The sequence below is a fragment of the Oncorhynchus clarkii genome, chromosome 4 (assembly GCF_045791955.1).
Source record: "Oncorhynchus clarkii lewisi isolate Uvic-CL-2024 chromosome 4, UVic_Ocla_1.0, whole genome shotgun sequence".
In the NCBI taxonomy this organism is placed as follows: Eukaryota; Metazoa; Chordata; class Actinopteri; order Salmoniformes; family Salmonidae; genus Oncorhynchus; species Oncorhynchus clarkii.
In genome coordinates this window covers 54,631,706-54,657,513 of record NC_092150.1, presented here as the reverse complement: position 1 = coordinate 54,657,513, position 25,808 = coordinate 54,631,706, and the positions used below count along the sequence as shown (strand labels likewise).

The window sequence follows — 25,808 nt, the reverse complement described above, 5'->3', positions numbered from 1 at the left end:
CGGTTCCGACCTAGAATATGTGGACAACTGTAAATACCTAGGTGTCTGGCTAGACTTTAACTCTCCTTCCAGACTCATATTAAACATCTCCAATCCAAAATCAAATCTAGAATTGACTTTCTATTTCGCAACAATGCCTCCTTCACTCACGCCGCCAAACAAAATAGCTTCTAACACTCTACTCTGCCAACGGGATGCAGTCTATCACAGTTCCGTCTGTTTTGTTACCAAATCACCTTATACCACCCACCACTGCGACCTGTATGCTCCAGTCGGCTGGCCCTCGCTACATATTCGTTGCCACACCCACTGGCTCCAGGTCATCTATAAGTCTATGCTAGGTAAAGCTCCGCCTTATATCAGTTCACTGGTCACGATAACAACACCCACCCGTAGCACACGTTCCAGCAGGTATATCTCACTTATCATCCCTTAAGCCAACACCTCATTTGGCCGCCTTTCCTTCCAGTTCTCTGCTGCCAGTGACTGGAACGAATTGCAAAAATCGCTGAAGTTGGAGACTTTTATTTCCCTCACCAACTTTAAAAAGTCAACTGTCTGAGCAGCTAACCGATCGCTGCAGCTGTACATAGTTCATCTGTAAATAGCCCACCCAATCTACCTACCACATCCCTATACTGTTTTTATTTGATTTACTTTTCTGCTTTTTGCACACCAGTATCTCTACTTGCACAGCATCATCTGCTAATTTATCACTCCAGTGTTAATCTGCTAATTTGTAATTATTCGCTCCTATGGCCTATTTATTGCCTACCTCCTCATGCCTTTTGCACACACTGTACATAGACTTTCTTTTTTTCTACTGTGTCATTGACTTGTTTATTGTGTTATTGGCTTGTTTATTGTTTACTCCGTGTGTAACTCTGTGTTGTTGTCTGTGTCACACTGCTTTGCTTTATCTTAAAAAAAGTCGCAGTTGCAAATGAGAACTTGTTCTCAACTAGCCTACCTGGTTAAATAAAGGTTAAATAAAATAAAATAAAAGGTGTCTCTTGTTAAACATTAATTTAAGGAATTTAGTCCCTTCTTAATGCGTTTGGGCCAATCAGTGGTGTTGTGACAATGTAGGGTTGGTATGCAGAAGATAGCCTTATTTGGTAAAAGAAAAAGTCTGTATTATGGCAAGAACAGCTCCAATAAGCAAAGAGAAACGACAGTCCATCATTATTTTAAGACAAAACTTTGAAAGTTAATTCAAGTGCAGGGGCAAAAACCATCAAGCGCTATGATGAACCTGGCTCTCATGAAGACCGCCACAGGAAAAGATGACCTAGAGTTACCTCTGCTGTCCTTTGGTCTGATGAGTCCAAATTTCAGATTTTTGGTTCCAACCACCGTGTCTTTGTGAGACCCAGAGTAGGTGAACGGATGATCTCCACGTGTATGGTCACCACTGTGAAGCATGTAGGAGGAAGTGTGATGGTGTGGCAGTGATTTGTTGGTGACACTGTTTGCGCTTAGTGCGACTATCATTTGCTTTTCAACAGGACAATGACCCAACACACCTCCAGGCTGTGTAAGGGCTATTTGACCAAGAAGGATAGTGGTGGAGTGCTGCATCAGAGGACCTGGCCTCCGCAATTACCCAATCACCCAATTGAGATAGTTTTGGATGAGTTGGACCGCAGAGTGAAGGAAAAGCAACAAGTGCTCAGCATATGTGGGAAGTCCTTCTAGACTGTTGGAAAGCATTCCAGGTGAAACTGGTTGAGAAAATGCCAAGAGTGTGCAAAGCTGTCATCAATGCAAAGTGTTCCTACTTTGAAGAATCTCAAATATAAAGTAGATTTAGATTTGTTTAACACGTTTTTGGTTAATACATGATTCCATATGTGTTATTTCATAGTTTTGATGTCTTCACTATTATTCTACAATGTAGAAAAAAGTAAAAATTAAGAAAAACCCTTGAATGAGTAGGTTTGTCCTAACTTTTGACTGGCATTGTAGTTTGCATGGCTTGCTGACATTTCTGACAAGTACAATTACTGTACCCTGTTTCTGGTGCATGTATTTTATGACACTCATTTGCTACAATAAGTGTCGACTTTGTTTCAAAGTTTCATCACAAAATTGTAAAGCGGCACCGTTACATCAGAAACGTTCTCAACTGCACATCTCGTGTTCTTAATCTGAATGCCCTGTCTTTATACAGCTGTTGTACAACACAACTGTCGTGACTTTCACTCCTGGGTGAGGATCAAAGAGAGCTCCCCACCTCTCTCCCACCAGAGAGGAAAGGGGGGGAAGTTGGGCCAGTTGTATGACTTATCAACCGGTCGTAATCTTTCTCTCTCTCTTGCCTTTGCGGTATTGAGACTAGAATGTCTGAGTGTTACAACAGAGCGAGACTTTGTATACTTTAACATCAAAAGATTGGACATTGAAACAATATTTCTAACATAAACAATGTGGGAAATGGTTGGTGGGGCTCCAAATAATAATCGTGTCATATCAGTTGTTGTTTTGTGATCTCATTATGGATGGTGTCACTAAATAATTGTATCTTTGAAAGTGTACGCATTCAATGGTTCACATCTAAATGTTGTAAATCTAATATGATTAAATATTAAACTATTTGTGAAAAGATAGCAATTCGATTTTAGCCTTCTAAATGAGATAATTGTTGTCATAGAAAGTTTTACCCAGTCAGTAACCACGCCCACGTGACATTATGCCAACAGGACGGAACGCCTCTTTTTTCCAGTGTATAAAAGGACTGCTAACAAATTGTACATTAGACCAGTACATTGCCGGGTTGCTACTGGTGTGTAAAATGGTTTAAAACTACTAGACCAGTATACAGGCAGTGTGACCAACAGCATGAGCAGAATGTTACGAATTGGTAAGGCCCTTTGAAACTCAACAGAGAAAAAGAAGATTAGGCTAAGACATGCACCGCCTGCAGCTCCTCATGTAACGTAGTCTAGGAAACTCGACCGAAGACGAGAGAAGAAGAACAGTTTTAAACGATCATTGGCACATCTGATGTATCCAGTCTAATGAACACTTCCAGAACAAAGGAAAGCCTACTACTACAACTACTAAGGACATTGTGACCTCTGGTGACAACCAGAGACTTTCTGTCGAACTATTCATCACATACGGATCAAGGGGTTTCAACAGAGAGACAACAGACAAAGACATCTAAGCGTAAATATACGTTATATATATATATATTTGCGCTTAGTGCGACTATCATTTGTTTTTCAACAGGACAATGACCCAACACACCTCCAGGCTGTGTAAGGGCTATTTGACCAAGAAGGATAATGGTGGAGTGCTGCATCAGAGGACCTGGCCTCCGCAATTACCCAATCACCCAATTGAGATAGTTTTGGATGAGTTGGACCGCAGAGTGAAGGAAAAGCAACAAGTGCTCAGCATATGTGGGAAGTCCTTCAAGATATATATTCTAAATCCGAATGAGCGGTTGTTAGGGTGCTAGATATCCCCATTTACGATGAGCCTATTATTCAAGTGTTTGTACGATAGTTGAATTCCTTTGTCTCTCCTTCTCCTGCTCTTTCTTTCCCCACCCCTTTCATTGTGTATCCAGCTGTCATATCGGGTTAGTCCACTAGGGACTTTTCATTGCATTATGTTAGTAATCAATTCAACCTTTATGTATTTCTGTGGGATTATTTAGTTAGATACACAAATTGGCTTAATTATTTATTTCTATCGCTGTATCATCATTTAGAGTAAGGTTTGTGCAGATTTGAAGTCAACGATGTTCAGAATGAGACTGCGATGAGGTGGTAATAATTAATGGATGACTAATATGATAACAATATATTCTGATATATTCTTGAGTTAATTCGGGAAACAGTAACTCATTAAACAAACTTTTTCCGTGGTGCCCCAAGATTGTTAATGAGTTAATTATTACATGATTCATTCAATAATTTAAATAATTAAACAAAGTTAATTGATTTGATAAAATAACCATCATCACATTAATGATAGTCACGACACTACATTCTATTTTTTTTTTATCTCTGATCTAAGTCAGGGATGGTCACTCCAGTCATCAGGGGCTTGATTGCTGTCACACTTTAGTCCCGGCTAACTCATGACTCCAATAATCAACTAATCATGGTCTTCAGTTTAGAATGTGATCGGTGTGATCGTCAGGTGTGATAGTTAATTCTCACCAAATATTATTCTATCTTTCAGCTAGAGGAGACTACAATAACAAGTCTGAAGTGTCTACTCATTGAAAACTGCAAAGGACTACACTGACATCCCAGAACTTCAGAAAGCAATGTTGAGAAGACTGGGGGTACCAAGCAGAATGATCCTAAGATCAGATGACCCAAGACTCCCTGAAATAGCACCACCAACAACGCCTGAGCTGCTACAACTTCGAGGAAATGCTCGCCACACAACACGGGTGCAGTAAGCACACCTTTGAGCTGGGAAGGACCGGAGCTTTCCCTGCTGTCAGACTTGGTGGTTCCCGGGAAGTTTTAAAACCTTCAGAAAACTCAGAATTGTTTTTGGAAGAGGTGGGCCTGCAACAAAACATATCAATCATATAAATAAGGGAGGTTTGTGGGGGCAACAATAAACTTTTGAGAAACAATACTTGTGCATTTTCTGTCTAGCATATAGTCATCATTATTGTACTTTTGGAATGTTTTAGAATGATTTACTAAACTATTCTCTTTTCCTGGATATCTATGCTCTTGACAGTTTACACTTTAATTTAGCAAACCTACAGGTGGATAGATATCCAGAAAGACGGATGGACTACCCTCGTGTAAATACAGTACAAAACAAGTCAGTCCAATTATACAGGTCAGGTATTATAGTTTTATGAAGGAGATATACAAGGTAGTCTCCGTAATCTTCCCCAAAATAACAAAAGCACAGTGTAAGGGAAACATTCCGATAAAGTACTGAACTGATATAACCCAGGCTAAAGAAAAATTCACACAAAAATCCAAATGAAGAATAAAGTATAGTGTAGTTGTGGAAAGTGTTAACCTGTTATGTAAACATACTTGGTAATAAATAAATGGAATATTGCAGTGGTGAAATGGCAGGAGTTGTGTGTAATAATGTGTAGGAGTGTCTCCCTGCAATTCATGCAGGTGCACCAGCGAGGTTGTCTGGAGACCCTAGGCTTGCTCTCCGGTACTCTTCCAGGTAGACTGGAAGCAGCCAGTTTCAGCACCTCTCCCCTTTCTTCAAAGGACAGTTCTTGCAATTAAAGCTGTAATGATAAGAAAAAAGTAACATGAAATTACAGAATGCAACCAAATGTTGTGTGATATGATTATAATGTTGTGAAATGGGTAAATAGTACCACAGGTGAAATATTTTTACTAACCATCATCTCGGCAAGCCTCTCTTCTTGCAGTCAGGCAGCACTTTCAAGATCTTCCTGTCCAATTCTTTCTTTCTGCAGCTCTGCCTGTGCCCCTGGATGGTCTATGGCTCTTCAAAACTGGAATCCTACAGAACAAAATAGGGACACAACACTTATTAGGATTGTATGGTAATGTTCAATACATGGTCTTTTATGTATAAGCAATAATGATTTTCATGCAGAAGAGTATAACACATCTACAATCCATACACCACATCTTTATAGCCATAGCTCTCGAGAATCAAGGGGCCATCCCAGTAATGTTATTAGCTAGCTAGTATAGCTAGGAGTACAGCTTCGATGCACCTGTACTGACCTCACCTTCTGGATGATAGCGGGGTGAACAGGCAGTGGCTCGGGTGGTTGTCCTTGATTATCTTTTTGGCCTTCCTGTGACATCGGGTGTTGTAGGTGTCCTGGAGGGCAGGTAGTTTTCTCCGGGTGATGCGTTGTGCAGATCTCACCACCCTCAGAAGAGCCTTGCGGTTGTGGGTGGCGCAGTTGCCATACCAGGCGGTGATGCAGCCGGACAGGATGCTCTCAATTTTGCATCTGTAAAAGCCTGTGAGGGTTTTAGGTGACAAGCTCAATTTCTTCAGCCTCTTGAGATTGAAGAGCCGCTGTTGCGACTTCTTCACCACACTATGTGGGTGGACCATTTTAAGTTTGTCTGTGATGTGTACGCCGAGGAAATTAAAACTTTCCACCTTCTCCACTGCTGTCCCGTCTATGTGCATAGGGGGGTGCTCCCTCTGCTGTTTCCTGAAGTCCACGATCATCTCCTTTGTTTTGTTGACGTTCAGTGAGAGGTTGTTTTGCTGACACCACACACCGAGTCTCATTGTTGTTGGTAATCAAGCCTACTACTGTTGTGTCGTCTGCAAACTTGATGATTGAGTTGGAGGCATGCATGAAGGGCAAAGGACTAGCCAAAACCAAAGTTATTTTCAATGAATGCAGAGCTATGATAGTCAAAATTCATTATTTTACACTTTTTTATTTACAAAAGTCTTAACTAATGTAAAAAGCTTTTACCAGACAGGGAAATTCACTGTAACTATTGACAACCATTTAGCTAGCTAGCTAACGTTACCTACCTTTTTAGCTGACAACGTGAATATTTTAACATGTAAAAAAAATGTACTTGTTCGTAAGACATTGTTTCTCAAGTAGAATCAAGTTATCTTCAATGTTGTCCATAACTGTTATCACATCGCATGCATCCACAGTCTCATATTTCCTGAAGATGTTGATGCTACGTCATCCGACCAATGAGAGCTGGGGTTTCTGGGATACGTGTTCAAATCTCAAAGAAATACTACATTCTTGTCAGAAGGGTCCAAAAACACCTATACCCACATAGTTACGCAGTGCAGGTTTAATAAAACATACTATGACATTATAGTGCCCTTCATGATATAATAATGCTCTGACATCAGAAAGCCCTTGATGAAGCAGGCCTAATAATGATCTGACATCATAATGCACTTTATTATGTAATCATGCTCTGACATAACAATGTATTGTATTTAACCTTATACAGGTTGTGTAATGGAAATCTAATCAAATCTATTTAGCAAGAGACACCTTTTGTCTCATGATGCAATAATGCTCTGACATCATATCTCTCTCTCTGTGCAGACAGACGCAGCGCTGATGTACGACGCGGTGCACGTGGTAGCGGTGGCAGTGCAGCAGTCGCAGCAGATCACTGTCAGCTCGCTGCAGTGCAACCGCCACAAACCCTGGCGCTTCGGAGCGCGCTTTATAAGCCTCATCAAAGAGGTACCAGAATACTTAAAATGTTAGCATTTCATTGAAATACAGATTAGGAGGAATTCAGTAAGTATGACTTCATGTAATTAAGTTAATATGACTATGGCTCGTGTTTAAGTTACCACTATTCAGTTTATTTAGTAACTCACTAAACACCAGTCTCAACATCAACAGTGAAGAGGCGATTCCGGGATACTGGACTTCTAGGCAGAGCAGCAAAGAAAAAGCCATATCTCAGACTGGCCAATAAAAAGAAAAGATTAAGATGGGAAAAAGAACAGACACTGGACAGAGGAACTCTGCCTAGAAGGCCAGCGTCCCGTAGTCACCTCTTCACTGTTGACGTTGAGACTGGTGTTTAGTGAGTAATGAAGCTGCCAGTTGAGGACTTCTGAGGGGTCTGTTTCTCAAACTAGACACTTTAATATACGTATCCTCTTGCTCAGTTGTGCACCGGGGACTCCCACTCCTCTTTCTCTTCTGGTTAGTGCCAGCTTGTGATGTTCTGTGAAGGGAGTAGTACACAGTGTTGTACGAGATCTTCAGTTTCTTGGCAATTTCTTGCATGGAATAGCTTTCATTGCTCAGAATAAGAATAGACTGAAATGTCCCAGAAGAAAGATAGTTGTTTCTGGCCATTTTGAGCCTGTAATTGAACCCACAAATGCTGATGCTCCAGATACTCAACTAGTCTATAGAAGGCCAGTTTAATTGCTTCTTTAATCAGTACAACAGTTTGTAGCTGTGCTAACATAATTGCAAAAGGGTTTTCTAATGATCAATTAGCCTTTTAAAATGATACAATTGGATTAGCTAACACAACGTGCCATTGGAACACAGGAGTGATGGTTGCTAATAATGGGCCTCTGTACGCCTACGTAGATATTCCATTAAAATTCAGCCGTTTCCATCTACAATAGTCAGTTACAACACTAACAATGCCTACACTGTATTTCAATTTGATTCTATTTTAATGGTCAAAAACGTGCTTTTCTTTCAAAAACAAGGACATTTCTAAGTGACCCCAAACCTTTGAACGGTAGTGTGTGTGTGTACAGCCAAAAGTTTTGAGAATGACACAAATATTAATTTCCACAAAGTTAGCTGCCTCAGTGTCTTTGGATATTTTTGTCAGATGTTACTATGGAATACTGAAGTAGAATTACAAGCATTTCATAAGTGTCAAAGGCTTTTATTGACAATGGAACTGATGGAAGCCCATTCTTGCATAATCAATGCTTGGAGTTTGTCAGAATTTGCAGGTTTTTGTTTGTCCACTCGCCTCTTGAGGATTGACCACAAGTTCCCAATGGGATTAAGGTCTGGGGAGTTTCCTGGCCATGGACCCAAAATATCGATGTTTTGTTCCCCGAGCCACTTAGTTATCACTTTTGCCTTATGGCAAGGTGCTCCATCATGCTGGAGAAGGCATTGTTCGTCACCAAACTGTTCCTGGATGGTTGGGGAAAGTTGCTCTCAGGGGATGTTTTGGTACCATTCTTTCTTTATTCATTGCTGTGTTCTTAGGCAAAATTGTGAGTGAGCCCACTCCCTTGGCTGAGAAGCAACCCCACACATGAACGGTCTCAGGATGCTTTACTGTTGGCATGACACAGGACTAATGGTAGCGCTCACCTTGTCTTCTCCGGACAAGCTTTTTTCCGGATGCCCCCAAACAATCGGAAAGGGGATTCATCAGAGAAAATGACTTTACCCCTGTCCTCAGCAGTCCAATCCCTGTACCTTTTGCAGAATATCAGTCTGTCCCTGATGTTTTTCCTGGAGAGAAGTGGCTTCTTTGCTGCCCTTTTTGACACCAAGCCATCCTCCCAAAAGTCTTCACCTAACTGTGTGTGCAGATGCACTCACACCTGCCTGCTGCCATTCCTGAGCAAGCTCTATACCGGTGGTGCCCCGATCCCGCAGCTGAATCAACTTTAGGAGATGGTCCTGGCGCTTGCTGGACTTTCTTGGGCGCCCTGAAGCCTTCTTCACAACAATTGAACTGCTCTCCTTGAAGTTCTTGATGATCCGATAAATGGTTGATTTTGGTGCAATCTTACTGGCACCAATATCCTTGCCTGTGAAGCCCTTTTCGTGCAAAGAAATGATGACGGCACGTGTTTCCTTGCAGGTAACCATGGTTGAGAGAGGAAGAACAATGAATCCAAGCACCACCCTCCTTTTGAAGCTTCCAGTCTGTTATTCAAACTCAATCAGCATGACAGAGTGATCTCCAGTCTTGTCCTCATCAACACTCACACCTGTGTCAATGAGAGAATCACTGGCATGATGTCAGCTGGTCCTTTTGTGGCAGGGCTGAAATACAGTGGAAATGTGTTTTTGGGATTCAGTTTGCATGGCAAAGAGGGACTTTGCAATTAATTGCCATCATACAAACTGAGGCATCAGACTTTGTGAAAATGAATACTTTGTGAAAATTAATTAATACATTAATTTTCACAAAGTATTCACTTATATATATATAAGTGTACTTGTTTTTTATTGATGTGTTCATTCAGAACTGGAAAAGATGCCATGGTCTCAGCATGACTCCCTGCTTAAAAACAAATGTACTGTCCCCCCCCCCCCCCCCCACTTTAGTCTTTCATATCTCTCCCAGCGACGTTTCTCTCTGATCCTCCAATCACTTTGAAGTAAAAATTCAAACACAACCAACTTCACAGTGTAATGAACTCCAATACCTGTCAAACAAGCCTCTGTGGTGCTCGTCTCTCAAAGTTTATTGTTGTATTTAAATGCAGACTGTGTGGAGAGAGCCATGCGGAACGTCTAGCTAATTGAAATGTGTGTGTGTGTGTGTGTGTGTGTGTGCCCCTCTCTATAGGCCCATTGGGATGGCTTGACTGGACACATCCTCTTCAACAAAACTAACGGATTGAGAACAGACTTCGACCTGGACGTAATCAGTCTAAAGGAGGAAGGACTGGAAAAAGTGAGTTTGTGTGTGTGAGTTGGTCAGTGGTGGTCGGGGGTGTTTCAGATTAGGAGGAGGATTTTTATTAGCATGACCTTATTTCTATTACAGCATATTGGATGATATTCGATGATTGTAATTCATATTCTATTCATCCAGCTCAACGTAACATTGATAGGTTTAGGCTACTACATTATACTCAAATTTGCCCAATACCCTTCATGAGGTTACTACAACCTAGCCTACAAATTAAAGTTTATAACGAAGGTGCACAGGTCAAAAGACAAATTGGAGTACTCAAGGTGACAGACAGTGTGCAATACTACCTTGCACACTCTCGCATGCGTCTAGCTGATCTTGGGTGTAATCATTAGCCCAACTAAAACCAACGTTTCTATTGGACAAAGTCAGGTACGTCCATCCCTGTTTTGTTCCATTTGCTTACATTTAAGAAAGGTTTTGCAAAGGAATTGACGGAATCAATATACCCCTGATCAACAGCACACACAGTCACTTTCATAGCAGCCACGTACAGCATCATCACTTTGCTCGTTGTATAATTCCCTTTCCCATCTACATACTGTCCTCCTCTAACTTTTTCCCTTCAAATGTGGACTAAACTCACCAAGCCAAACCTTCATACCATAACCGCTAAACAGCCTACATTGTTGTCACCATATTAACTAGCGTTATAGACTCGATCCCAGAGTCTCTGGTGACACAGCTAGCACTGCGATGCAGTGTTAGTCAGGCTTATTGAGGTAGTATGTACATGTAGGTATGCTTAAAGTGACTATGCATATATGATGAACAGAGAGTAGCAGTAGCGTAAAAAGAGGGGTTGGCGGGTGGTGGGACACAATGCAGATAGCCCGGTTAGCCAATGTGCGGGAACACTGGTTGGTCTGGCCAATTGAGGTAGTATGTAATAAGAGTGGAACTGGGGTCTACAGGGCCTTGGTTAACCTCTACATCACCAGAGGAGGAGTAGGATAAGGGTATGGCTAAAGGCTATAAGAACTAGTCGTCTAGTGCTTTGGGAACAGAGAATAAAGGAGCAGTTTTTTGGGCGCAATAGAATAGAATCAGGGCATAATGCACAGACAATGGTATGGTAGAATAGAATCAGGGCATAATGCACCGACAATGGTATGGTAGAATAGAATCAGGGCATAATGCACACACAATGGTATGGTAGAATAGAATCAGGGCATAATGCAATGGTATGGTAAAATAGAATCAGGGCGTAATGCACAGGCAATGGTATGGTAGAATAGAATGAGGGCATAATGCACAGGCAATGGTTGAATTTAATCAGGGCATAATGCACAGGCAATGGTATGGTAGAATAGAATCAGGGCATAATGCACAGACGATGATATGAGTACAGTGGAGGTAAACCTAGGCGTTGAGTGATGATGAGTGAGGTTTCGTCTCTGGAGGCACCAGTTAAGCCAGCTGAGGTCTCCGCATGTGTGTGGGGTGGGACAAAAAAGCTATCGACGGCATGTTGAGCGGGAATGATGGCTCTCCAGTGAAATAAAACATTAAGAAATAGCCAAGACAGCAGTATACAAGGTATATTGACATTGGAGAGAGGCATAAAGCAATCACAGGTGTTGATCAGGAGAGCTAAGACAACAATGGGTAAATGGCGATGAATGGGCAGAGCGGGTCAGTTAGGTACATACAGGACCTGAGTTCGAGGCTGGGGCTGACAGGTTAACAAAATGAGGTACCGTGTTATTTAAACAGTCCAGGGGGCATCAGCTGTGTAGCTGAGTGATCATAGTGTTAAAATAGCATCAATAGGTGAGTCAGGGTGCAGTTCGGTAGTCACTACTATGCTAGGCGAGCAGGGGACACAGCGTTCAGAAAAGCTATTGGGCCGGGACTAGTAGATGGTTCTTCTGCGATATCGTAACAGAATAGCCTGTTGAGACCACATCGGGCAATCACGTCGGCAGTCCAGTCGTGATGGATCGGCGGGTCTCCGTGACGACAATAAAGGGTCCAGGCCAATTGGCAAAGGAGGTATTGTAGCCCTAGAATTAGCTGGTATATGGGCCTAGCTCGAGGCTCGCTCAAGGCTACTTGGTTCTTGCTTCGGGATAGAGGCGTTAGCTAACAGTAGCCACTCGTTTGCAGCTAGCTAACTGCGATTATCCTGTGTAATGATCCAGAGCGGCAGAAATCCAGTGATGTGGTATAGAGAAGCAGTCTGATATGCTCTGGGTAGATATCGCACTGTGCTGACTGGCAGGTATTATCCGAGCTAAGGCTGGCTGGTGAAGCTAAAGGTGAAGACCGCTAGCCGTGGCTAACAAAGACTAGTAGCTAGTTAGCTGGCTAACTCCTAATGGAAGTTCCAGTTATAAGGAATAAAAATAGCAGATCCGTACCACATTGGGTGAGGGGGGTTGCAGGAATGTATATTTAGTTCGTAGATAGAACGTGAGATTAACAAGGATCCGCCTCTTTTTTTTCTTCTATTTTAGCTTATAATGACATACCCAAATCTAAATGCCTGTAGCTCAGGCCCTGAAGCAAGGATATGCATATTATTGGTATCATTTGAAAAGAAACACTTTGTATTTTGTGGAAATGTGAACGAAATGTAGGAGAATAACACAATAGATCTGGTAAAAGATAATACAAAGAAAAAACCAACTGTTATTTTTTTTTGTACCATCTTTGAAATGCAAGAGAAAGACCATAATATATTATTCCAGCCCAGTCCAATTTAGATTTTGGCCACTAGATGGCAGCAGTGTATGTGCAACGTTTTAGACTGATCCAATGAACCGTTGCATTTCTGTTCACAATGTTGTATCAAGACTGCCCAAATGTGCCTAATTTGTTTATTAAAAACCTCTTGAAACTAGGGGGCACTATTTTCATTTTTGGAAAAATAACGTTCCCAAAGTAAACCGCCTATTTCTCAGGACCAGATGCTAGAATATGCATATAATTGACAGCTTAGGATAGAAAACACTCTAAAGGATCCAAAACTGTCCAAATATTGTCTGTGAGCATAACAGAACAGATATTACAGGCGAAAGCCTAAGAAAAATCCAATCAGGAAGTGACTCATGTTTTAAAACCGTTGTCTTCCTATGCACCCCTATTGGCCACTGAAAGGGATATCAACCAGATTCCTTTTTCTACGTATTCCCTAAGGTGTCTACAGCATTGTGACGTAGTTTCACGCCTTTATGTTGAAGAATGAGCATAAGCGACTACATTGCGTAATTGGCCAGCTGAGGGCTCTCAGTGATTCTTGTGTAAAAGACAAAAGTAGTCATTTTTCCTCTCGCTCCTACTGAAAAGCCAATTGTCCCGGTTGATATAGTATCTAATAGATATTTGAAAAACACCTTGAGGATTGATTATAAAAAACGTTTGCCATGTTTCTGTCAATATTATGGATATAGTTTCTTTCAGCGTTGTCGTGACCGCTATTTCCGGTGAATTTCTCAACACAACGTGACAAACAAACGGAGGAATTTTGGGTATAAAAATAATCTTTATGGAACAAAAGGAACATTTGCTGTCTAACTGGGAGTCGTCAGTGAAAACATCCGAAGATCATCAAAGGTAAACGGTTAATTTGATTGCTTTTCTGATTTTCGTGACCAAACTTCCTGCTGCTCGCTGGACATAAAGCTATGCTAGGCTATCGATAAACTTACACAAACGCTTGTCTTGCTTTGGCTGTAAAGCATAATTTCAAAATCACTTTTGTTTACATACCCTACATTACTCATCTCATATGTATATACTGTACTCGATACCATCTACTGCATCTTGCCTATGCCGTTCTGTACCATCACTCATTCATATCTATATGTACATATTCTTTATCCCTTTACACTTGTGTGTGTATAAGGTAGTAGTTTTGGAATTGTTAGGTTAGATTACTCGTTGGTTATTACTGCATTGTCGGAACTAGAAGCACAAGCATTTCGCTACACTCGCATTAACATCTGCTAACCATGTGTGTGACAAATACATTTTATTTGATATGGTCATTCTAGGTCGTGGAAAGAGTAGGTGTTCTTAATGTTTTGTACACTGTATCTCTCTATGCCAAGCCCACTGGATCCAGGTCATCTACAAGTCTTTGCTAGGTAAAGCCCCACCTTATCTCAGCTCACTGGTCACCATATTAACACCCACCCGTAGCACGCGCTCCAGCAGGTATATTTCACTAGTTATACCCAAAGCCAACATTTCCTTTCCTTTCAGTTCTCTGCTGCCAGTGACTGGAACGAATTGCAAAAATCACAGAAACTGGAGACTTATATCTCCCTCTCTGACTTTAAGCATCAGCTGTCAGAGCAGCTTACCGATCACTGTGCCTGTACACAACCAATCTGTAAATGGCACACCCAACTACCTCATCCCCATATTATTACTTACACTCTTGCTCTTTTGCACCCCAGTATCTCTACTTGCACTTCATCTGCACATCTTTCACTCCAGTGTTAATGTTAAATTGTAATTATTTCGCCTCTATGGCCTATTTATTGAGGTCCCCAAAGATTGGAAAGCTGCCACGGTCATCCCCCTCTTCAAAGGGGGAGACACTCTGGACCCAAACTTCTACAGACCTATATCTATCCTACCCTGCCTTTCTAAGATCTTGGAAAGGCAATTTAACAAACAGATCACCGACCATTTCGAATCCCACTGTACCTTCTCCGCTATGCAAACGGGTTTCCAAGCTGGTCACGGGTGCACCTCAGCCACGCTCAAGGTCCTAAACGATATCATAACCGCCATCGATAAGAGACATTATTGTGCAGCTGTATTCATCGACCTGGCCAAGGCTTTCGACTATGTCAATCATCATATTCTTATCGGCAGACTCAACAGCCTTGGTTTCTCAAATGACTGCCTAGCCTGGTTCACCAACTACTTCTCTGGCAGAGTTCAGTGTGTCAAATCGGAGGGCCGGTTGTCCGGACCTCTGGCAGTCTCTATGGGGGTGCCACAGGGGTCAATTCTCGGGCCGAATTTTTTTCTGTATACAGTGCCTTGCGAAAGTATTCGGCCCCCTTGAACTTTGCGACCTTTTGCCACATTTCAGGCTTCAAACATAAAGATATAAAACTGTATTTTTTTGTGAAGAATCAACAACAAGTGGGACACAATCATGAAGTGGAATGACATTTATTGGATATTTCAAAGCCGCAAAATTGCACGCCCAATTTTTCAGTTTTTGATTTGTTAAAATGTTTTGAAATATCCAAGAAATGTCGTTCCACCTCATGATTGTGTCCCACTTGTTGTTGATTCTTCACAAAAAAATACAGTTTTATATCTTTATGTTTGAAACCTGAAATGTGGCAAAAGGTCGCAAAGTTCAAGGGGGCCGAATACTTTCGCAAGGCACTGTACATCAATGATGTCGCTCTTGCTGCTGGTGATTCTCTAATCCACCTCTACGCAGACGACACCATTCTGTATACTTCTGGCCCTTCTTCGGACACTGTGTTAACTAACCTACAGACGAGCTTCAATGCCATACAACTCTCCTTCCGTGGCCTCCAACTGCTCTTAAATGCAAGCAAAACTAAATGCTCTTCAACCGATCGCTGCCCACACCTACCCACCCGTCCAGCATCGCTACTCTGGATGGTTCTGACTTAGAATATGTGGATAACTACAAATACCTAGGTGTCTGGTTAGACTGTAAACTCTCCTTCCAGACTCACATCAAACATCTCCAATCCAAAATTAAATCTAGAAACGGCTTCCTATTTTGCAACAAAGCATCCTTCACTCATGATGCCAAACATACCCTAGTAAAACTGACTATCTTACCGATCCTTGACATCGGCAATGTAATTTACAGAATAGCCTCCAACACTCTACTCAGCAAATTGGATGCAGTCTGTGATTTTCTGGATTTTTTTTCTCATTTAGTCTGTCATAGTTGAAGTGTACCTATGATAAATTACAGGCCTCTCTCAACTTTTTAAGTGGGAGAACTTGCACAATTGGTGGCTGACTAAATACGTTTTTTGCCCCACTGTACTACCCACCACTGCGATCTGTATGCTCTCGTTAGCTGGCCCTCGCTTCATATTCATTGCCAAATCCATTGGCTCCAGGTCATCAATAAGTCGTTGCTAGGTAAAGCCCCACCTTATCTCAGCTCACTGGTCACCATAGCAGCACCCACCCATTACACGCACTCCAGCAGGTATATTTCACTGGTCACCCCCAAAACCAATTCCTCCTTCGACCGCTTTTCCAAACAGTTTTCTGCTGCCAATGACTAGAACGAACTGCAAAAATCACTGAAGCTGGAGACTTATCTCCCTCACTAGCTTCAAGCACCAGCTGTCAGAGCAGCTCACAGATCACTGCACCTGTACATAGCCAATCTGTAAATCGCCCATCCAACTACCTCATCACCATACTGTTATTTATTTTGCTCCTTTGCACCCCAGTATCTCTACTTGCACACTCATCTTCTGCACATCTATCACTCCAGTGTTTAATTTTCCATGCTGTATTTTTTTTCAATTGTACTATTGACTGTGTTTGTTTATTCCATGTGTAACACTGTGTTGTTGTTTGTGTCGCACTGCTTTGCTTGATCTTGGCCAGATCGCAGTGGTCAATGAGAACTTGTTCTCAACTAGCCTACCTAGTTACATAAAGGTGAAATAAATAAATAAAAATTGCCTACCTCCCTATTCTTCTACATTTGCACACACTACACTGTACATATGTCTTTTTTTTCTATTGTTTTATTGACTGTACGTTTGTTTATGTGTAACTCTGTGTTGTTTTTGTTGCTTGATCTTGGCCAGTTGTAAATGAGAACTTGTTCTCAACTGGCCTACCTGGTTAAATAAAGGTGAAATAAAAAAAGAAAGTAAATAAAAATGCGTGGGAATAATTTGGAACAGATTTTGAAAATGAAAATCACTTGGAGCTGACCCTGATACAGTACACCCCACTCTTATTCTGTAAAGAAGTTTTCAACCAGAAGACAGAATCTCATTGAAAACCCCAAAAGAGTGTGTGTGTCCTAGGAAAGAAGGGCTTCTCCTCAATTTTACTATGAGGTGCAGGGGGAGACTGATTGGGGTTTAGGAGTGACAAAAGAGTCCATCAACAGGAAGAGAAACATTTGTCTGAGACTTGAGAATGGCTACTGGACGATATGGCTGAGGAAGGGAAATTAGCATGAAGCTCTTGATAAACCTGCTGTCCCACTCCTCCTCAGAGAGAAGCCCCAGAAGGTGGGAGAATTTTTGGATTATGAGGAGGGTCAGGTATCCTTCTATGATGTGGAGGTTAGATCTCATACAGTATCTACTCTTTCACTGGCCATAGCTTCACTGAGGCACTACCCATACTTTGGCCCCAAGCCCAATGATGGTGGTAAAAACTCTGCCCCCTTGATCCTCACTCTTGTCATTCAAACAGTTAGAATTGTAGCTTTTTATTTAAAAAAAAGCGATTTATAAAAAGAAAATGCTTAATTAAATCGCTCAATTATCAAGCACAACAAAATACATACAGATATCATTGAATAAATATGACTGTTCTTATTGTTTTGTGTATTTGAATTTTCATCTTCAAATCCAACTTGTAAAATAAGAACATTTGCAGCCCCCTCTGCTCCTTTCATATTTATTTTGAACCTGACAAACTCCCCAGTCCCTACTGGTGATAGCATACCCATATCGCGATGCTGCCACCACAATACTTGAAAAGACAGGCTTTCCTGGCATTTGTATTGTAGGCTTTTGTGTTGTATTGGATTTTTTCTTTATGGCCCCCAAAAAACATATTTCATATGTTGTCTTGCCTTATTACTTAACGACCTTGTTGCAAACAGAATGAAAGATTTGGAGTGGATTTTTTAACACATGCTTCCTTTTAACTTTGCCATACAGGCCAGTAATGTGGAGTGAATGCAGTGTTGTTGATTGTCTGTATTTTCAATCAATACGTCTTAATTTATATTTTCTTATTAATTTGGAAAATGTTGTATAATTTGTCGTTTACTTTGAAAATGTGGAGTAGGTTGTGTAGATTGGTAGGAATAATCCAATGTAATCCCTTTTTTGGATGACATTTTAAGGCATTAAAATGTGAAGACCGTGCAAGGGGTGTGTAGACTTTCCCTAGCGACTTTATACCACTGGTGCGTGTGTTCACAACTCATGTCTGTCTGTGTATGCATATACAGTACCATTTTATCACATGCCGGGATCATATGTTTCCCCAACAGATTGGAACATGGGACCCTCCCAGTGGGCTGAACATGACAGAGAACCACAAGAGCAAGACGACTAACATCACTGACTCTCTGGCTAACAAATCCCTCCGCGTCTCCACCATACTGGTAAACATACATTTGGCTAGTTCTCTTTCTTTCTGCGGCCTCACATATGCACACAGCAGGATCACTGAAGTCATGACGACTAAGAGGAGAGAGTGAATCAGTCGGGTGCCCAATCAAAAAACGACAAATGGGTAAAATAATATTTTAGGGGGAAAAGCCACCCGAAACAACTCATTCCTTTAATTTACAGTGTTAAATAACACTAATATGTGAGAACAATATTTTTTGTGAACAAATGTTTAATTTTGGCGGTGTAAAATCGCCTAAACAAACTGCACTATCAATTTAGGAGTCTACAATCTCACCATGTTCAACCTGCAGGTCGATGTTCCCAACAGGGTGACATTCACAGCGGCAGATATACTTTTGAGGAGAAGGTGAAACATTGCCCATGCTACGGTATTGGTCGTGCGGTGCATTCTGGGCGAATCTGGGACAAGGAGTGCATGGTAGTCTATTGGGCGCTAGCTCAAAAACCCAACATTAGCATGAATTTCATCAACCAGAAGTAAAACATTACAAATATTTTCCGAGATGTGAGATAATTAACTTGCTATCTGTAATATCGTGTAGCTTTGGAATTGTGACATTACGTACTTTCGAGGAAAATAGGCACGTTTCTCGACATATGAGAGGGGATTGGTTTAGCAACTGCATGACATAGCATGACCATTTGCACGCAATTGGTCGACAGTCTGCTGTGTGGGGTGTTACACGTTCCTTCATTTATTGGGTTCCTATCTCCTTTCTATAATATCTCTGTCAATGGCACCATGCTATGCACCCTGGTCAAAGAAATGTGCTAATGTGCTTCAGAGAATCCTCCATTTGCAGCAATTACAGCCTTGCAGACCTTTGGCATTCTAGTTGTCAATTTGTTGAGGTAATCTGAAGAGATTTCACCCCATGCTTCCTGAAGCACCTCCCACAAATTGGATTGTTTTGATGGGCACTTCTTAACGTACCATACGGTCAAGCTGCTCCCAAAACAGCTCAATAGAGTTGAGATCCGGTGACTGTGCTGGCCACTCCATTATAGACAAAATACCAGCTAACTGCTTCTTCCCTAAATAGTTCTTGCATAGTTTGGAGCTTTGGGTCATTGTCCTGTTGTAGGAGGAAATTGGCTCCAATTAAGCGCCGTCCACAGGGTATAGTCCACAGGGTATAGCGTTGCAAAATGGAGTGATAGCCTTCCTTCTTCAAGATCCCTTTTACCCTGTACAAATCTCCCACTTTACCACCACCAAAGCACCCCCAGACCATCACATTACCTCCACCATACTTGACAGATGGTGTCAAGCACTCCTCCAGCATCTTTTCATTTTTTCTGCATCTCACGAATGTTCTTCTTTGTGATCTGAACACCTCAAACAGATTTGTCTGTCCATAACACTTTTTTCCAATCTTCCTCTGTCCAGTGTCTGTGTTCCTTTGCCCATCTTAATCTTTTCTTTTTATTGGCCAGTCTGAGATATGGCTTTTTCTTTGCAACTCTGCCTAGAAGGCCAGCATCCCAGAGTCGCCTCTTCACTGTTGAAGTTGAGTCTGGTGTTTTGCGGGTACTATTTAATGAAGCTGCTCATTGAGGACTTGTGAGGCATCTGTTTCTCAAACTAGACACTCTAATGCACTTGTCCTCTTGCTCAGTTCTGCACCAGGGCCTCCCACTCTTTCTATTCTGGTTAGATACAGTTTTCAGCTGTGCTAACATAATTGCAAAAGGGTTTTCTAATGATCAATTAGCCTTTTAAAATGATAAACTTGGATTAACTAACACAATGTGCCATTGGAACACAGGAGTGATGGTTGCTGATAATGGGCCTCTGTACGCCTATGTAGATATTCCATTAAAAATCAGCTGTTTCCAGCTACAATAGTCATTTACAACATTAACAATGTCTTCACTGTATTTATGATCAATTTGATGTTATTTAATTGGACCAAAAATGTGCTTTTCTTTAAAAAAACGAGGATTTCTAAGTGCCTTCTCATTTTTAACGGTTGTGTAGAAGTAAGATTTTGAGACATAACATGTATTATTTTCATATTTTAGCACTTTTCTTTATGCTAAATTCCTGTTCTTTTTAGAAGTTGTCTCACAAAAACAAGCGTATCTCGGTGAAATGTAAATTAGGCACTGAGCATACTTTTTATTTTCAAAGCCTTTTATGTTTAATTCAGCTCGCTTTAATTCATGCTAATTTAGCTTTTTGTGACCCACGGAAACAACTTTGCAGACAACCACCACAACATGTAAAATTCAAAAGTTGTTGTGAGGGAGCAGCACCGCTCTGTCAACAGAGCTCGGTGCTTATTGTCCGATGTATTAGGTTATGAAATATGACTTCTTGGATATGATGTTAATTCCATGTTAGAGGAAGCCTCTACTGAATAATTCAAGACATGAAGAATATTATTTGTCTTGGTAAAATGTATTTCATAAAAATAAAAAACATGAGCTGGCCCACACCCAGAATAATAGTTTGTGTGGAGGTGCTTACTAACGGCGAATAAACTAAACTATCAAAATCAAAAAGTTGCACTCTCCATGTATAATCTCCCAGCAATTGAATGGGTATTTACCAACGTTTCGGCATCACTGTGCCTTCCTCAGGGTAATGTCATGAATACTTGAACCAGGTTATGTAGACACACTGTGCAATTAGTGGAACCATTGACAGTAGTGAGGGGTGTGTCATAATGATTAAGTTCATTAAAATGAATTAGTGAAACTATTTAAAAAAAATAGTATATGGCATATTAAATATATTACGGTATTGTTATCATATAGAAACATAAAGGAATATTGTACATCATATTAGCCATAACATATTATTGTTTAATTCAATTTCACATAATTTCATATTTCATTTTTGTTACATGTAATCTTTTGGTTCAACTTTAATATATAATGAGCATCAACAGGGGGAACATATCAGGTGTACTCTAATATGATGTAAAAAATAATAATTACATGTTCATATAGGAAAATGTGGTCATAAGAAGGGCCTGAGATCCAAGTCAATATTCAGACCACTAGTGGTCAATGTTTTTAGAGAGGATATCCAGTAAGCCACCCTTTGTAGTAGTAGGATCTTGATGTTACCTCCTCTCCCCCAAACGTAATGCATGCATATAGGCCTACTGAATCTCTGATTAGCTATGGCGCACCAGTCCAGTCCTGGACAAGACTGATATGTTTTTATTAGGTTTTATTTACTGCAGTGTCTATAAATTGTCCAAACGCACAACCGCTTTCCCACTCTATATTTCTGTAGAATCTTCACCAATGCTTTACTTTCGTCATCCCCAAACATTTTATGAAAAAGTGAAAATGACCATATCCAAGTGCTTGCTTGTCAGACAATGTAAACAAAAAAAGTCTAATTCTTCCTGGGGATGTACAGTGCATTCGTAAAGTATTCAGACCCCTTGACTTCTTCCACATTTTGTTACGTTACAGCCTTATTCTAAAATGTATACAATCTTTTTTTCCTCATCAATCTACACACAATACCAAATACTGACAAAGCAAAAACAGGTATTTAGACATTATTGCAAATGTATTAAAATGAAAAAATGAAATATAACATTTACAAAAGTATTCAGACTCTTTACTCAGTACTTTGTTGAAGCTCTTTTGGCAGGAATTACAGCCTGGAGTCTTCTTGGGTATGACGCTACAAGCTTGGCTCACCTGTATTTGGGGAGTTTCTCCCATTCTTCTCTGCAAATCCTCTCAAGCTCTGTCAGGTTGGATGGGGAGCTTCGCTGCACAGCTATTTTCAGGTTTCTCCAGAGATGTTTGTTCGGGTTCAAGTCCACGCTCTGGCTGGGCCACTCAAGGACATTGAGTGGCCCAGCCAGAGACTTGTCACGAAGCAACGCGTGCGTTGTCTTTGCTGTGTGCTTAGGGTCATTGTCCTGTTGGAAGGTGAACCTTCGCCCCATTCTGAGGTCCTGAGCACTCTGGAGCAGGTTTTCATTAAGGATCTCTCTGTAGGCCTCCCAGGTGGCGCAGTGGTTAAGGGTGCTGTACTGCAGCGCCAGCTGTGCCACCAGAGACTCTGGGTTCGCGCCTAGGCTCTGTTGTAACCGGCCGTGACCGGGAGGTTGGCCTAGCGTCGTCCGGGTTAGGGAGGGTTTGGCCGGTAGGGAAATCCTTGTCTCATCGCGCACCTGCGACTCCTGTGGCGGGCCGGGCGCAGTGCGCGCTAACCAAGGTTGCCAGGTGCATGGTGTTTCCTCTGACACATTGGTGCGGCTGGCTTCCGGGTTAAATCGCGCTGTGTTAAGAAGCAGTGCGGCTTGGTTGGGTTGTGTATCGGAGGACGCATGATTTTCAACCTTCGTCTCTACCGAGCCCGTACGGGAGTTGTAGCGATGAGACAAGATAGTAGCTACTGAAAACAATTGGATTCCATGAAATTGGGGAGGAAAAAGGGGTAAAATATATATTTTTTAAAAGGATCTCTCTATATTTGCTCCGTTCATCTTTCCCTCAACCTGCCGCTGAAAAAACATCCCTACAGCATGATGCCATCACCGTTAGGATGGTGCCAGGTTTCCAGACATGACGCTTTGCATTCAGGCCAAAGAGTTCAATCTTGGTTTCATCAGACCAGAGAATCTTGATTCTCATGGTCTGAGTCCTTTAGGTGCTTTTTGGCAAACTCCAAGCTGTCCGGTGCCTTTTACTGGGGGGTGGCTTCCGTCTGGCAACTCTACAATCATTGCCTCATTGGTGAAGTGCTGCAGAGATGGTTGTCCTTTTGGAAGGTTCTCCCATCTCCACAGAGGAACTCTGGAGCTTTGTCAGAGTGGACATCGGGTTATTGGTCACCTCCCTGACCTAGGCCCTTCTCCCTGATTGCTCAGCTCTAGGAAGAATCTTGGTGATTTCAAACTTCCATTTAAGAATGATGGAAGCCACTGTGCTCTTGGGGTCCTTCAATGCTGCACACATGGTGCCCTCCCCATATCTGTGCCTTGACACAATCCTTTTGAATAAGGCTGAAACGTAACAAAATGTGTAAAAAGGGAAGGGGTCTGAATACAGATTTTAATATAATTTCAGGTTTCTAAAATGCTGTCAGTTCCACTTTAACTGCTAGGCTACCTGCTAGGCTAACTGCTAGGCTACCTGCTAGGCTACCTGCTAGGCTACCTGCTAGGCTACCTGCTAGGCTACCTGCTAGGATACCTGCTGCCCCATAGCTGGAGTATAATGTATTTTTTCTCTGCTCTCTTTTGACATAATTCTCTTTCTTGTCCTTTTTGTCTTTTCTCATCCCTATCTCTACCTCTCTCTCGCCTCCTACCGCCTCTATTTGTCTTTACCCCCTTCATTTGCCTCTCCCTCCTTTCTTCTTCTCCTTCTATCACTCTCCTTGGTCTTTTCTCATCCCCCTCTCTCTACTCATAACCCCTTCCTTTGCCTCTTCCTACTTTCTATGTCTCTGCCTCTCTCCCTCTTTCCACCCTCTCCCTCCTTTCTTCCTCCTCCCTCTTTCACTCTACCTTCTCCCCATCCCTCCCACCCCCATCTTTCCTTAACAGGTGGAGCCCTATGTGATGTTCAAGAAGTCCGACAAGCCGCTGTACGGAAACGACCGCTTCGAGGGCTATTGCATCGACCTGCTCCGCGAGCTCTCGGGGATCCTGGGCTTTCACTATGAGGTGAGTGGCTTTCCATGGGGCTCAGTTGGTAGAGCATGGGGCTTGCAATGCCAGGGTTGTGGGTTTGATCTCCATGGGGGAACCGTATGAAAATGAATGCACATACTACTACAAGTGTCTACTGAATGGCATATATTATTTTTCTTGTTACTTTTATAATTAATATCACTGTTGTTATTGTTATTATTATTATTATTATTAGGTGCGCCTGGTGGAGGACGGCAAGTATGGGGCGCTGGAGGAGAGCACGGGCCAGTGGAATGGCATGGTCAGGGAGCTCATGGACCACGTGAGTAGTGGAGTGGAGGAGTCTCATTGTTCCTGTGGTGGTTATTGGTGTGTTGCCGTGGTGATGAGGATACGGTTTGGCAGATAATGGATACGGTTTGGAAGATAATGGATACAATGGAGAATGGGCTTTGAATAGGTCCAGAGGTTTTGACTTCATAGGGTCTGTTTGGGTCCACAGTGCACCAATTATAATAAGGACGCTTTTTAGTCCTTTGACTTCCCAGTTCCCACCAAGTCTTGCACATTTCTCATATTGCATATTTATTTAGCAAGGTAAGTCATTGAGAACTAGTTTTAAATTCAAGCAATAAGGCCAGAGGGGGTGAGGTATATGGCCAATATACCACGGCTAAGGGCTGTTCTTAGGCACGAAGCGAAGTGAAGTGCCTGGATACACCCCTTAGCTGTGGCACAGTATATTAGCCATATACCACAAACTCCCTTATTGCTATTACGAACTGGTTACCAACATAAACAGAACAGTAAACAAGTATTTTTGCGACATACCCGTGGTATATTGTCTGATGTACCACGGCTTTCAGCCAATTAGCATCCAGGACCTAAACTAATTTACAATAACAACCTAGTTTAAATGACTTCACAGATTTTTCCCTTGTCCTTCTAGGATCTTCCACACATTCTCAGTGACTGGTCAAAGTGTTGACAGAGAGGAGATCCTATATCTGTTTCTTGTAAGCCCCGGTTTCTAATGTGATACCACAGCCCCTGATTGGTCGACTATCTCCACCCCACAATCTATGTCCAAATTGTATTTGTTCTAATTTGATACCATATCCCCTAATTGGTGGACTACACCCACCTCCCAATGTGTGTCCTAATTTGATTGGTTTTGATGTGATACCACAGCTTCTGATTGGTGGACTCCAATTCCTTCCCCGATCTCTGTCCACAGAAAGCAGACCTAGTGGTGGCTCCTTTGGCCATTACCTATGTGAGGGAGAAGGTCATCGACTTCTCCAAGCCCTTCATGACCCTGGGGATAAGTATCCTCTACCGCAAGCCCAACGGAACCAACCCGGGTGTCTTCTCCTTCCTCAACCCCCTCTCACCCGATATCTGGATGTATATTCTGCTGGCTTACTTGGGTGTCAGTTGTGTGCTGTTTGTCATAGCCAGGTAACATGCATCCCTCACCGCTCGCTTTCACAAACCAGACAGTGGCTTTTCTCTCCGTCTTACGATACTAGTACAAGCTCAGAGTGTGAAGTTATTCTACCTGTGAAACAAACTCTATGCCCCACAGGAAAGCTTTGACAGTGTGTGAATTAAGTCCAGCTGACTGAGGCAGTACATATGCCCTTAAGCTCATGTAATGCTATCTTATGTAAAGT

At 41.9% G+C, this 25,808-nt stretch overlaps 1 pseudogene; it reads left to right on the top strand.

Annotated features, from left to right (window-relative positions):
• The window catches only part of LOC139406953 (glutamate receptor ionotropic, kainate 2-like), a 189,213-nt pseudogene that overhangs the window by 132,941 nt on the left and 30,464 nt on the right, over positions 1-25,808 (top strand).